General features: G+C 41.5%; 1 protein-coding gene and 1 pseudogene across 3 annotated transcripts in view; both read right to left on the reverse strand.

Annotated features, from left to right (window-relative positions):
- The window catches only part of DIP2B (disco interacting protein 2 homolog B), a 225,005-nt gene that overhangs the window by 149,716 nt on the left and 61,638 nt on the right, over positions 1-13,651 (reverse strand). The window lies entirely within an intron of this gene.
- Positions 2,863-7,478, reverse strand: LOC133045662 (small ribosomal subunit protein uS5-like; annotated as a pseudogene).

The raw sequence follows: 13,651 nt of genomic DNA on the forward strand, positions 1-13,651 counted from the left end.
TATGTCAACATGGAATTTCAGTTAAGACTTCCCGTACATGGTCAATACTTCCTTCAATTAATGTTGTTACTCAAATTTATACCAAGAACTAGGTTTGTAATATCATCTTGGGAAAACAGTGATCTAATATAAGTAAATGTCCCCTCTCCCACCGAAACAGAATATTACAGACTCTCTACACATTCCCAGGATTTCGATCAATCATCAGATCATCAGCATCTTTAAAAAGAGACCAGACAACAAACCAAATGGGAAAAAAAGTTACATAATCAGAGGAAATGTGACCACAGACTGAGTATCTTATATATTTCTACATTAAAATGCATACTGATACTTGATATGCTTTAAAATAATTGAAGAGGGCAAAGGAAAGTGGGTAAAGGTACAGACGAAATCAGACTGGCCATGTGTTAGTAACTATTGATATTGGGGTAATCAGTATACAGGATTCCCTATACTAGTCTCTCTACTCTAAAATGTATTTGAAAATCTCCATTCAAAAAAAGTAAAAACCAATAAAAGAAATCCAGAACACTAAAATATAACCAACATTTATTTTATGTTTCCAATATAAATTAATATGCCCCCAATATTTCATAATATTTTTTCCATTTCCAAAATTCTAGTTTGCTTAGGAAAGGAAGCCCCTATCCTTCCAAACAAAATTCACTTTATTTCAAAAATAACCCTCTCTCTTGTCTGCTTTGTAGGATCAAGCCTGCCCCACTGACCACGTATCTTACTGCATGAGGCCTGCCCAGGTCCCCCAGTGCAGTCTGAGACAAGAGGTCACTACTGCCTGACTCAGGGGGTTCGGATGCAGGCTGGCTGGCACCCACACTAAGCTCTGCCTCTATCACTATTAAAGGTAACATGTGAGCCTCAAAAATGAAGAGAAAAAGAAAGAAGTAAAATAACAGTGATCAACTTTTCTTTCCTTCCTCAACAAATGTCTAACCTTCACAGCTCTTGGAACCACCACAACAAACAAGCTCACCTTCATTAACTGCTCTTTTAGCAAAAAAAGTAAAGGACTGGGACAAAAAAAGTGTCCAGTGGTTAAGACTATCTGCTTCCAACGCAGGAGGTCAGGGCTGATCTCTGGTCAGGAGGAGGGGAAGGCAGAGGAGGAGAAGGGAGAAAGAGAAGTAGGGAGAAAGAGAACAAAGGACTGAGACCAGAGTATCCTTGCTGGTGGGAAAGGAATGGACAGTCCTCTGTGCTTCCCAGAGCCCCCTGCTGCCTTGGTCAGATTAATTTATACCAGAAGTAGCTTTTAAAGACACTTAACCACTGTGGTGAATGTGGGTAGCAAATGAGTACTACTGAGGAGAAATCAGCACCGAGTAATTCCCTTCCTGAGACAAAAGGTAGACCATATTTCTCTGATTCTACTATACAACTCTCCTCCATCCTTTCCCACATCTCTTTTCCCTACCAACCCCTTCTAAAACCAAACTTGTGGCAAGTAAAATGAACTGGACACCATATGACTGGAAAGAGCCAAAATTTTAAGGACACCGCTGCTCCGGTTCTACCTTGCCAATCGGAGGGTTACCTGACTGGTTTCACTGCCAGAACTGGTTGCCCAGGAGGGTGGATGTTATCTCTCAGAGCCACAAAGACCATCTTCTCTTTGCAGTAGCTATTCTAAACATTTCGTAGTTTATGAATACATATCTGTTTCAGTGGTTTCCAAGTCTGGAATTTTACAGGAATTTCTAGAAGAGTTCTTTTAAGATTTGGTTGGGGCCCATAAACCTGTATTTTTAAAAAAGTCATCAGGTAGTTGCACTTACTCAGGCTTAGAAACAAATGATGTGTTATGAGCTGAGGTACAAACATAAGTCATATTCAAAAGAGTGACCTACCTCTAAAAGCTTTTACTATTCTGAACATAACCAAAATATTTTCTCTAAATAAAACTACAATTCTAGATAATATGCAAAGTAAAATCAAATTGTTAATTCAGAAAAAAAAAACAATAAAAAGCTAACAAATTACAAGGAAGGACCAAAATACAGTCTTCTAAGACTGGTCTTGCTGACATATTGGACTGGATGATTCTTAGTTGATAGAGGCTATGCATTGTTAGCTACTCCTATCAACCAAATATAATTTCAGTGAAAATCTTACTGTAACAACATAATGAGTGATTTTGCTGAAATGAAGGCCAGCTCTCTGATTCCCATCCAGCAGATGCCAGTACCAACCCCCCAAGTCGTGACAATCGAAAACGCCTCTAGACACTATCAAACGTCTGCTGCGGGGTGAAATCACCCCAGTTCAGGACTGCTGGATTAAAGGAACCAGATTAAAAATTAGAAGGAAAAAAGGAAAAACAAACAAAAAAAAAAACGGCTAAAACAGATTGAAGTGAAGATACAGCAAAATAAATTGTCTTCAAAATATAAAGCAGTAGCATGAGGCACACTCTTATTGGCTATTTTTATTAAAAACAAAACTAAAGGAAAGGGAATTAAGTTTCACAAGGGAGTATCGAGAGTACTCAAAAGGAAAAACCTCTTAACTCCTAAGTTTTATTACAGCCAGGATATCTGGAGACCCTTTCCTGGAGATAATAAGAATGAAAAGGCTGTGATATGACTCAGAAGCTTTGGGACTAGAGAGTGTAGGTCTGAGAGACCTACGGAGGGCCCATGTTAGCCTGAGAACCTCTCCCGCCCTGGAGCCTGAAAGACTCCTTCAGAAGGAAAGCACTTGACTCACAGTTAAGGTCTCCCTCTGGACTCAGATCCGTGTGATGTGACCAGTTTCTGAATGCACACACAGCAAGCCAACAAGGCTAGCAGGTTTATAGCTCTTCCCTGCTGCTTGTGTTCCTTAAGGCCAAGGTGAGGCTGTGAACCGGTCTCTTTTGTGCCCAGGGTCAGTCCTGGTATTGTTCTACTGCAGAGGCTGCCAGTCCAAAGTGGAGCTGTGACCAGGAACGGTATTCTACCCAGATCAGCACATCTATAGGGTCTATCTCAGTAATAGTAAATGCAAATAGAAGAAATCTGAGATAAGAGTCAAGCCACAAACTACTGTAAATCAGCAGTTTCCCAAAATGTGATCCATTGATTTCTGGGGGTCCCGCAACAACTTACAAAGGTCCACAAAGTGTAAAATACTTTAATAATGATATTGAAAGATTTTTTGCCATTTTTACTGTGTGAAAGGCTATTTTATATTTTAACCTTTTGCTCTTCATCCATAACAATGGATCTCAAAATTCATACTTTTAAATTATTTGCTCTCCTAGCATAAAAGCAATGGTGAATAAAATGGCTGGAGACTTAGCACAAATCAAGGCAGTGGTGACTTAGGCCATGCACGTACAGTGGAAGCTACTGGTTTTATTACATCTTGATCCCTGAGTCCACATCTTTCTAATATTCTGTGTTGTCTCAAGGAAAAGCACTTACACAGTTCTGAGCTGAACTGGCTGTCTTTTTTCTTTTCTAAACTGGCTTCATTCACTTTATTTTTCTCATATAAAACTATGTGGTGGCTACAGCAGGAGCCTGGGTCCTTTGCATGGAAACTCTGGTGTGGGTCTTTACAAGAAGGTCAGTGAATTCCTGATACAGAGGCTCAAACAAAGACTCAGTGAACACTGACTCTTTCCAGAGATCAGGGGTGAGATAACTGTAGGTCTTACAAACGGCATTAAGCGGCCTTGGCAAAGTTGTCCAGGATGGCAGTGATGGCAGGATGGAGATGCAGCAAAGGTCAATTCCAGCCATCATCAGTAGCTTCTTGGGCACAGGGACTGAGATGATGCCAGTGTCCCTGGAGACAGGGATGAGGCACACCAACACGGAGCCACAGTGGCGAGTCACCTTGCAAGGGACAGCATGACGCTTACGCATCTTGTTCCCCCAGCAACCTCACTGAACAGGGACGACAGAGTTTGGCCAGAATTAATGCCTAACAGATGGCAGTGGCTACCTCCTGAGAGCACTTAACACCCATACACCATTCCTACTTTAACATCATTTCTACTTGAACTGATGGACAAACTATGGTTTTCAGACTTGAGTATCTGGCACACATTCTCTTAAAAATTAACCAAGTGAGCTTGGTACCAGCAGCATTGATGACAATCATAAACTTCAGTGAACTGGTGGTAATTTCAAAGAAAAAATAAAAATTTTGGAATACTTGAGCTTGACAGTTTTCCAATACTTAGCATTTTTTCTTATGAGACTGAATGTGAGATTAGCAAATACAACTTTTGCTAATGTATAATGAAATGTGTCATAATTTGAAAGATGTACCTAACATACTGACTCAATATTTTCCAAATGACCAATGAAAGATGTTAAAAAAAAAAATTATACACTAGTAATAATTCATTCAAAGTATAAGACAGATAGGTGTTTCCTCCATGGCTCATGTGGTAAAGAATCTGCCTGCAATGCAGGAGACACGGGTTCGATCCATGGGTCTGGGAAGATCTCCTGGAGAAGAAAATGGATAAAATTTGTAAAATCAGTAATCCAGTATAGTCAAAGCTATGGTTTTTCCAGTAATCATGTACAAGTGTGAGAGTTGGACCATGAAGAAGGCTGAGCGACAAAGAATTGATGCTTTTGAGCTGCGTCATTGAAGAAAATTCTTGGGAGTCCCTTGGAGACTCAAGGAGATCAAACCAATCAATCCTAAAAGAAAGCAACCCTGAATATTTATTGGAAGGACTGATGGTGAAGCTCCAATATTTTGGCCACCTGATGTAAAGAGCGACTCACTGGAAAAGACCCTGATGCTGGGAAAGATTGAAAGCAGGAAGAGAAGGGGACAACAGAGGACAAGATGGTTGGATGGCATCACCAACTCAATGGACATGAGTTTGATCAAGCTCTGGGAGGTGGTAAAGGACTGCGAAACTTGGCATGCTGCAGTCCATGGAGTTGCAGAGTTGGACATGACTGAGCGACTGAACAGCAACCAACTCAAACTGACTGACTAAATCTTCACCAATATTTTTTTGTATGTTAGGAACTAAGAACTAAGACACTAAGTTCCTTAAAGCACTCACTGTATGTATTAATTCATTACAGTCCTCTGAGATGCCACACACAGCTAAGTAAAGAAGATGTAGAAACAAACAGGAAATGAAACCTGAATGCCAAGTGTAAATAGTGGAACAGGAATGAATGAATGGTAAATGGGCTCTCAGAACACAATCTAGAATGTGCAATAACAGAAGTACAAACCAGGTGGAATATGGGCGTAACTGTAGGAGACAGGTGGGCTTAATGGAAAAGGTGACCGCTGAGCAGAGTCCTATGGGCTGAAGAGGTTGTAGGAAGAAAATAAAAAGAGAAAAGGGCAAAATACACTGCAGGATTTTAAACAAGAAAGGACATCATTAGGTTTTTGTGTTTTATAAAGAAATCTGACAACACTTAGTGAGGGGGCCAAGAGAGAAACAGGGCAAGTGAGATGGGGAGGAGCAAGGGCCAGTGGGGATAGAGAGAAAAAAACAAAAGTGATGGTTTGGAGGGAGAACTGCTAAGATTTGTTGACCTAGGACAGCAGTCAGATAGTAAATACACAGGCTTTGCAGACAACAGAGAGCCCTCTATAACAAATACACATACATGTTTGTTTCAAACAACTCAGAAATGTAAGAACCATTCTTGGCTCACAGGCCTCCGGTTAGATGCTGACCCCTGACCTGGGAGATAAGCAACAAAGGAGAGGAAGAGCCTGCTGAGGTGACACCCATGTTTCTGGCTTAACCTAGTAGACAGGCGGAGATGCCACTCACAAGAACTGTGGATACAAAACAAAACGCTCAAGGGTTTCTGAGTGGTGGTAGTTGAGAGTGTGGAGGAAGAGTATGTTAGCTTCAGGTGGCCCAGGTGGAACTGTTAAATAGAGTGCCAGACATATAAATATGGAACTCAGAACAGAGGTCTGGGTGGAGGGAAAGATTTGGAAATCATCAATATACTAAACAGCTAAAACCGTGTAAATGGCTGACAGCCAAGGTGAGAGTGTCAAGTGAAAAGAAAGTTGGCTACAATCATGGGAAACACCAGGGGTTGGGGAAGAGACCAAAGCAGTCTGTGAAGAAAACTCAAAGAAGAGACAGAACAGCAGGTATATTCTGAAATGCTAAAGGACAGCAGCAAACTAAGTTGTGGACCTTCACTTAATGCCCAGGAAAGAATGCCAAATCACAGATGTTTCAGAAAAGCAGTGAGGGATGCCTAAGGGCACACAATTCCCATGATTCTGGTAAACAAACATTTGCTGTAATTTCTAAGAGGTCACTTGTTATAAGGTCTCTTCCACAAAAGAGAAGTTTGCTCCTAGCCTAGTCATGCCACCATTTCCCACCTAGTACCAACCCATTCTTCATGGAAACCACACATAGGAAGGAGCCAAATGCTATTGGGGAGCGTTAACTCCTCACTGCTGAAGTCTGGCTCGTCAATGCAGCCCTACCAGTTGTAACATCCCTGGCAATTCTCTGCCACTTAGATGCTTCAATCCTGGGAAGGGAAGTAACTGATCTGACTGGCAAATGTGGGGAAAATAAATGGTCCAGTTGTGCCTTTCTTCCTCTTATGAGTGAACTGGATGGGTGGAAGTTTTGTCTACTATACATGCCTTCTCTAATCCAGCAGTACTGTGACCAGGGGGCAGGTCTGCCTAATTCTGGAATTTAACAAGCTGATTTGGCTCTAATACTAAACTGCTTCCTTTACCCTGCCTTCATCAATAATAAAGATGATATTAGAGTCCCTATTTGCTAATCCTTTAGTTTCTATCCAATCTATTCAAAACTTGGGTGGGAGAGAAAGGTGCTATTTATTGCTCTCCACTCCCTTCTAGATCCTATCATCAAGTTTAAGTAACTTTAGATAAATGCAATCTAATTAATCTAATTTAATGTAATCCTAGTAAAATAAGGGCTTTCCAGGTGGCAAAGTGATAAAGAATCTGCCTGCAATGCAGGAGACCCAGGTTTGATCCCTGGGTCAGGAAGATCGCCTGGAGGAGGGAATGGCAACCCACTCCAGTATCCTTGCCTGGAGAATCCAATGGACAGAGGAGCCTGGTGGGCTATGTTCATGGGATTGCAAAGAGTCAGACACGACTGAGAGACTAATACATGCCTAGTAAAATAATTTAAGACTTTTAAATGGTTATGTTAATTCTCCTTCCTTTTAGATGGAAGCTTCTTTACCATTTTGATGGTGTGTTGCACTTCTCATTTGTTATAATATGAAACAGGTGAGACACTACCACCATTAAAGACATAATTACAGTTGAAATTAATCCCAAACATTCCATCCATTTTCAGACTTTGGAACAAATTTCCAAGAACTCTTAATATCATCAAACAGAGTCAAGGAAATCATAGCATAATTCTACTCTTAAGAAAAACACATCTCCAAATACTCTCCAAGTACTTACATATAATTCATGAATATTTATCCCAGGTCATTTAAAAAATACCTGAAAAGATAAATTACTTGAATAAATGAATTGAGTGATTTCATGCAAAATAACCTCACACTATTATATACCACACTGTGCCATTTTTAGTCTGAGGACAAGAAAATACACACTCTGTAGAAAAAGGAAATGTAAACAAAATGGGCTAACCATTTTTAAAGACTGCTTCCTATCTGGGTTCCGCTTGTTCATGAGACCTGATCACAAAAATACAACGGCCCTGAAGCAATACCTCAAGCGATCAGTGCTACAATGGGCCTCATCAGTCGCTGCAGACACTGTCCAGCGAGCAAGGCCCATCTCTTCTGCTGTTTTCAATATCCACTCTACATTCAGGATAAGGTTATAGAGACTGTGTCAGAAGAACCATACTGAATGAGTCAGGGTCAACACCAGGTGGTAGGTGGCTACAGACCAGGGCAGGCCAGGCAGAAATGGACCTGCAGTGGGGTGGCAGGTAGAACAGTTAGAGCAGGGTGCCACCCAATCCGTAAACAACCTGAATGGTACTCAGTCTTGTCTCTTTACAGCCTGAAGCACCCAGCACAGAGCTTTACATAGTAAAGGTAAGTGGCTATACTTGGAGATTTTTACATCTTCTGGATTATGTGCTGATTGCCTGGAACAGACTTAGGGGGAAGCCTAAACGGACACTTAACCATTTAGTTCTGCCCAAATGAAAGCACTGAATGCCCTGCGTGGCTTTCTTTATTGGAGCTCACACGCTGAATGGTACATGTCTAATCACTTCTTGGTGCCAAGAGTGGTCTTTGTTTAACAGCACTCTCTAGCCAAGATGCTGACACTGGGCATATTCTCAAACTCTCAACTGTCTCCTAGAGCTGCTCAGATCTGATTTAATGCTGTCAATGAAGACTCACAGCACGAGAGGGGCTGGCTCAAGATGCTCCGTGAAAAGCAGCCACTCATGGAAATGCTAATTTGTGGAAGGAGGCACCAAATATTTTCTGTTATTTTAAATCCTGGCAGCAGTAAGGGAGAACCAGCCCAACATTTTAAGCAAACTAATTTTATACCCTTTGCAGCTTACAGAATCGATAAATTACAGCTCTACTTTTCATTATCTGGGAAATGGCAAAAATGGAGAAGAAAGGAGACTCAGTGCAGTAAATTGGAAGATCCTTTAAAACAGAACCTATGTTTTGTTCATTTTCTTTTCCATCAGAGTGTCTAGCAGCAGTGCTTTGACCACAGCACTCAGTAAGTGTTTGCTGAATCAAACTGTTGTGAAAGCATTCTCAGCTCACCACGGATCCAGCTTGTCACGAGTTTAGCAAACCTTAACTCTCTCCTAGCAAATGTTTTCAGTTCCGCTTACAGCAAACATTTTTTTTCCAAGAAATGTATCTTAACTTCACAACACAGAAATGAAAAACCTAGAACCTCCTTTGTAAAGGTACATTTCTTTTTAAAAGGAGCCATATACTATAAATAAGAAACATTTTGTGTTAAAAAGGAAAGGGCAACCTAAGCAAAGCAGTGTATCTATAACTGTGCTGTAAGGAACTCTAAAGAGCAAACGTCTGTAACGCTGCCATACAGCTGCATCCATAAATGCCTTTTCCTAAAGGACTAGTTAAACTAAAGGTTAAACTAGAAATGCAGGTGCATCTTTTAAATAAATTCCCAGTCCTAGATGTATGTTTAAGTTATTTATGAATAATTAAAAGGCTTAGGTTCCAAGGGTCACAGAGAATTGAACTCCCATCTACTCACAGCCAAAGTCGTTCAAGGGGCTGCCAACAATAATATATTCTCTGTAAGGCTTTTCCTGGCAAGCCCATTCCCCAACCTCTCCCCTATGTTGCCATGGCATTTTCTTTTCATACCTCTATTATCGTTTACCTCAGCATATAATCAACCTTTAACTTCCTTTTCATTACAAATCAGTTCCTGATTAGACTGTGAGCCCTTTGTGGACAGGAACTGGGTCAGAGTCACTTTGCTATCCCCTGAATCTACTAAATAGTAAAGCAGTTAGTTAATAAAACTTCTGTTGAAAGAACGAAATCAGAACTTCTGAGGCTATTGTTTTACATATTTAAGGCTGCTCACTGAAAGGAAGTCCTCAAGTAACCCAAGGTACTGAAAAAACTGTTTAAGCCTCATATATCCACATATTGTCTGCCTTTATGCATTTATACAGTCAGCGATTGTCTCATGCAGAACAATGTTTGAACTTAGTAGGTGCTCAAATATTTATTGATCCAAGGAATACATGTTGAAAACTATATATATATATAGAGAGAGAGAGAGCAAGAGAGAGAGAGAGCAGGCCAGGGTAGTGGGGGAGAGGGAAGAGGGGAGAAAGAGAGAGATACAGAGAGAAGAAATACATATATCATATACTACAGAATTCCCTAGATCTGTTTTTTAAGATATGAACCTGTTAAGTAACATATGAAGAAAAACTACAGAACTTTCTCATTTTTAAGCAAGACCTGGAAAATCTTAAGAGTTGATTTTCAGAAATGATAAAAGGATCATGACACAGCAAAAAAACTGGTCTGACTACGGAATCTCTCATAAAGTAACTGGATAACTTCATTCATAGAGGTGACAAGTTTCTACAACCAAACTGCAAAACATTTCTCACTTTAACAGCCAGCAGCAGATGTCAACACAGAAGCTGAGTTGTTACTCCGTTTTGGAAGCTAGTAGATTGTTAAACTTATTAGTTTCATAATAAATATAAAAACATGTAAAAATACAATCTTTTAAAAACCAGTATTCATCTGATATTAATATAACTTTTAATACAGTAATTACAAAAACAAGCATAAAAGCAAAATCTCTGAAGATATCAATATTTACCTGATATGTATATAATAATATTCAAAATAATTATAGTTCATTTAAAGGTGGAGTAGGGAATTCCCTGGAGATCCAGTGGTTAGGACTCGGCCCTTTTACTGATTGAACCTGGCCCGAAGTTCAATCCCTGGTTGGGGAACTAAGATTCTGTAATGAAATCTATAAAGGTGGAGTATAATTTTGTAAAAGAGAGCTAAACTTCACCCCCCTCTCCGGTAAAAGGTAATCCTAAGGAGTTAAAAAAACAGGTTCTGACATTAGACAATGAGGCTACACAATCTTTAATCACCACCTGTATAAGGGGTAAAGAGCCTCATTTTTCCCTTAGAGCTTTGCCTCTAACCCATTGGAAATAGCAGTGATGAAACAACAGGCCAAAAGAAGGGGGCCAACAGTTCACATGGTGGAGTTCACAAGCACATTCTCTCCCACTTTCAAGTGTCTGGTAGGCTGCAAAGGCAACCAACCACACAATATGGCCTTGGTTTTCAGAAACAAAACGTCATTTAACAAGTCCCAATAAAACAAAATCTAAAAACTCCCAGCCATCATGGCACCTGGAGGCAAACACTGTGAGGCAAGGGCATCGTATGTTGCTGAAAGTGGGGCCCAAAGCACTGGGTACCAGACCCTCCTTAGTCCCCAGAGGAAGTTAAAAAAATACTAGAAGCTTGTAAGACCCCCATGACTTGGATGTCTCTGAGAACAGTGGCATATCCATATGCCAAGTTGTAAAGGCTACATCCTTGGAGTCTGGGGCTTTCCCAAATATATTTGCTAATGGTACATTGTTGGAGGGGGACCCTGACCCCTCAGTGGTCAACTGGGACCCCCAAGAATAGGAGGCGGCAGCATATGAGTTGAGGAAGAAACAACCTCTGTCCCAGGCATTCCCTGTTAATATCTACTGTACCAAAAAGTCCAACAATGGCCTGTGTGAATGAGGAACAGAGATGCCTAACTACACCACGACAGAAATGCAAGGCTTTTTAGAAAAAGTCACCAAAGGGAGAGGGAGAAGGTACTAATGGTTCACAGGGGTCCCTGAAACTGTTTTCAAGCTTTATTTACACAGGAAGAGGCCCCTCCAGGCTCACAGAGACAGATGGAAGCAGCTCAGCCTCCCATACAAGATAAGCGACAGGCTCTCTGTATTGGCAGCCGCAGAAATCAGGATCCCTGATAACATCATCTCGGGACAGCCAAACACAAATTAAAAGCCTTGGTTCAGGAGCTGCGGGCTCTTCAGGAGACCTCGGTCCCATCCCAAATGATGAAACTGTCACCTCTTGCAATGCTCCAGCCCTGACCGCAGACTCTGGGATCCCACACCCAGATCTCCTAAAGATATACAGCTGGCAAGGCCTCTGCCCTAGGGACCCCTGCAGTCCCCTGAGCTCGTCCCCCCACTGAGAGACAACCACCTGTTCACTTCTCTAATTATCCACTGGGACGCTCTCATTGACACCAGAGCCCAGGTTACACTCTTCCCCGGAATCCCTCCAAACATAAGTGAGGGGCACCCTGTCAATTACAAGGCATAACAAGGAGGATGAACGTGAAAGTCGCTCAGTCATGTCTGACTCTTTGCGATCTATGAACTATATATACAGTCCATGGAATTCTCTAGGCCAGAATACTGGGGTGGGTAGCCTTTCCATTCTCCAGGGGATCCTCCCAACCCAGGGATCAAACCCAGGTATCCCACATTGCAGGCAGATTTTTTTTTTACCAGCTGAGCCACAAGGGAAGCCCAAGAATACTGGAGTGGGTAGCGTATCCCTTCTCTGGTGGATCTTCCTTACCCTGGAATCGAACCAGGGTCTCCTGCATTGCAGGTGGATTCTTTATCAACTGAGCTATCAGAGAAGCCCCAGCAAGTAGGACAGCAGATGTCAAAGAAAAAAAAAAAAAAAAAGCCCAATATACACCTAGAGATTTAGTCTTACGTTGCAGAGAGTGGTGATTTCCTTATAGGTGACATGGTTGGTAACTCTCTTTACTATCTCACTAATGAACATATCACTTGGATAAGCTACAGTAAGAAAAGAACACTTCCAAACTCTGGAAGAAAGAAAAACAATAATCACATTCACTAAAAACTAAACTATCTTCACTGCTAAACTGTGTCCCTGATGAATAAATAAGGAAAAATGCTTCTGACTTAGTGGTAATCTTCATTAACATATATAATTCAAAATTTATTACAGATCCATTAAAAGCATAATTATAACACAGATCTAACATTCCTTTCTTCTTTTATTTAAGGAGTATGACTACTTTCAGTAAAAAACATATACATTTATTATAAATGTACAGTAATATTATGGGCTGAATTTTATCCCCTTAAAATTCAAGTATTGAAGCCCTAACACCCAGTACCTCCAAATGGGACTGTAATGAGAGACAGAGCCTTTAAAGAGGTAAGTTAAAAGGCCCCTAGGATGGGCCCTAATCCAACTGAACTGGTTTCTTATTAAAAGAGGAAGCCTGAACACATAGAGACACGAGGGATGCGCACACAGACCATGTGAGGACATAGTGAGAAGGCAGTGTGTGAAAGCCAAGGGGAGAGACCTCAGAAAAAACCCAACCTGCTGACATCCTGACCTTGGACTTCTAGCCTCCAGAACTGTGAGAAAAAAAACTTCTATTGTTTAAGCCACCCAGTCTGTGTCAGTCTTTGTTAACAGCAGCCCTAGCAAATTAACATGCAAAGCAAAAAGATGTTCTCCTGGCTTCCCAGGTGGCTCAGTGGTAAAGAACCCATCTGCCAATGCAGGAGACATTGATCCTGGAAGACCCCACATGCTTTAGAGCAACTAAGCCTGTGCCCCACAACTACTGAGCCTGGGAGCCACTATTACTGAGTCCACATGCCCTCGAACCTGTGCTCTGCAACAAGGGAAGCCACCACGACGAGAAGCCCATGCAATACAACGAAGAGTAGCCCCTGCTCACTCCAACTAGAGGAAAGCCTGCGCAGCAAGAAAGACCCATACAGCCACAAATAAGTGAAAAAGACATTCTCCACGCGATCAAGAAAAAGTGCGGCAGAGACGGCTAGCTGCCCACCAGAGATTTATGTTTCCCTTCACAAGTGATGCCAGAAAGCAGCTGACAAACACAGACTGTATCTTCTGCCTCCCCACTCTACCCGTCACCCCTACATCTAGGCTGGATCTCCCAAACCAACATGTCCACTCTGGATTGAGGTTAAGAAGTGAGTATGCTTTTGTTATCCTCTTTTTTGTCACCCCTTCCCTTTCCCAGTCTCCTGGCTGGGTATCAACCCCCAGGACACCCAGAAGCTATGTACGAACCAAGGATGAGTCTT

The sequence above is a fragment of the Dama dama genome, chromosome 3 (assembly GCF_033118175.1).
Source record: "Dama dama isolate Ldn47 chromosome 3, ASM3311817v1, whole genome shotgun sequence".
Classification (NCBI taxonomy): domain Eukaryota; kingdom Metazoa; phylum Chordata; class Mammalia; order Artiodactyla; family Cervidae; genus Dama; species Dama dama.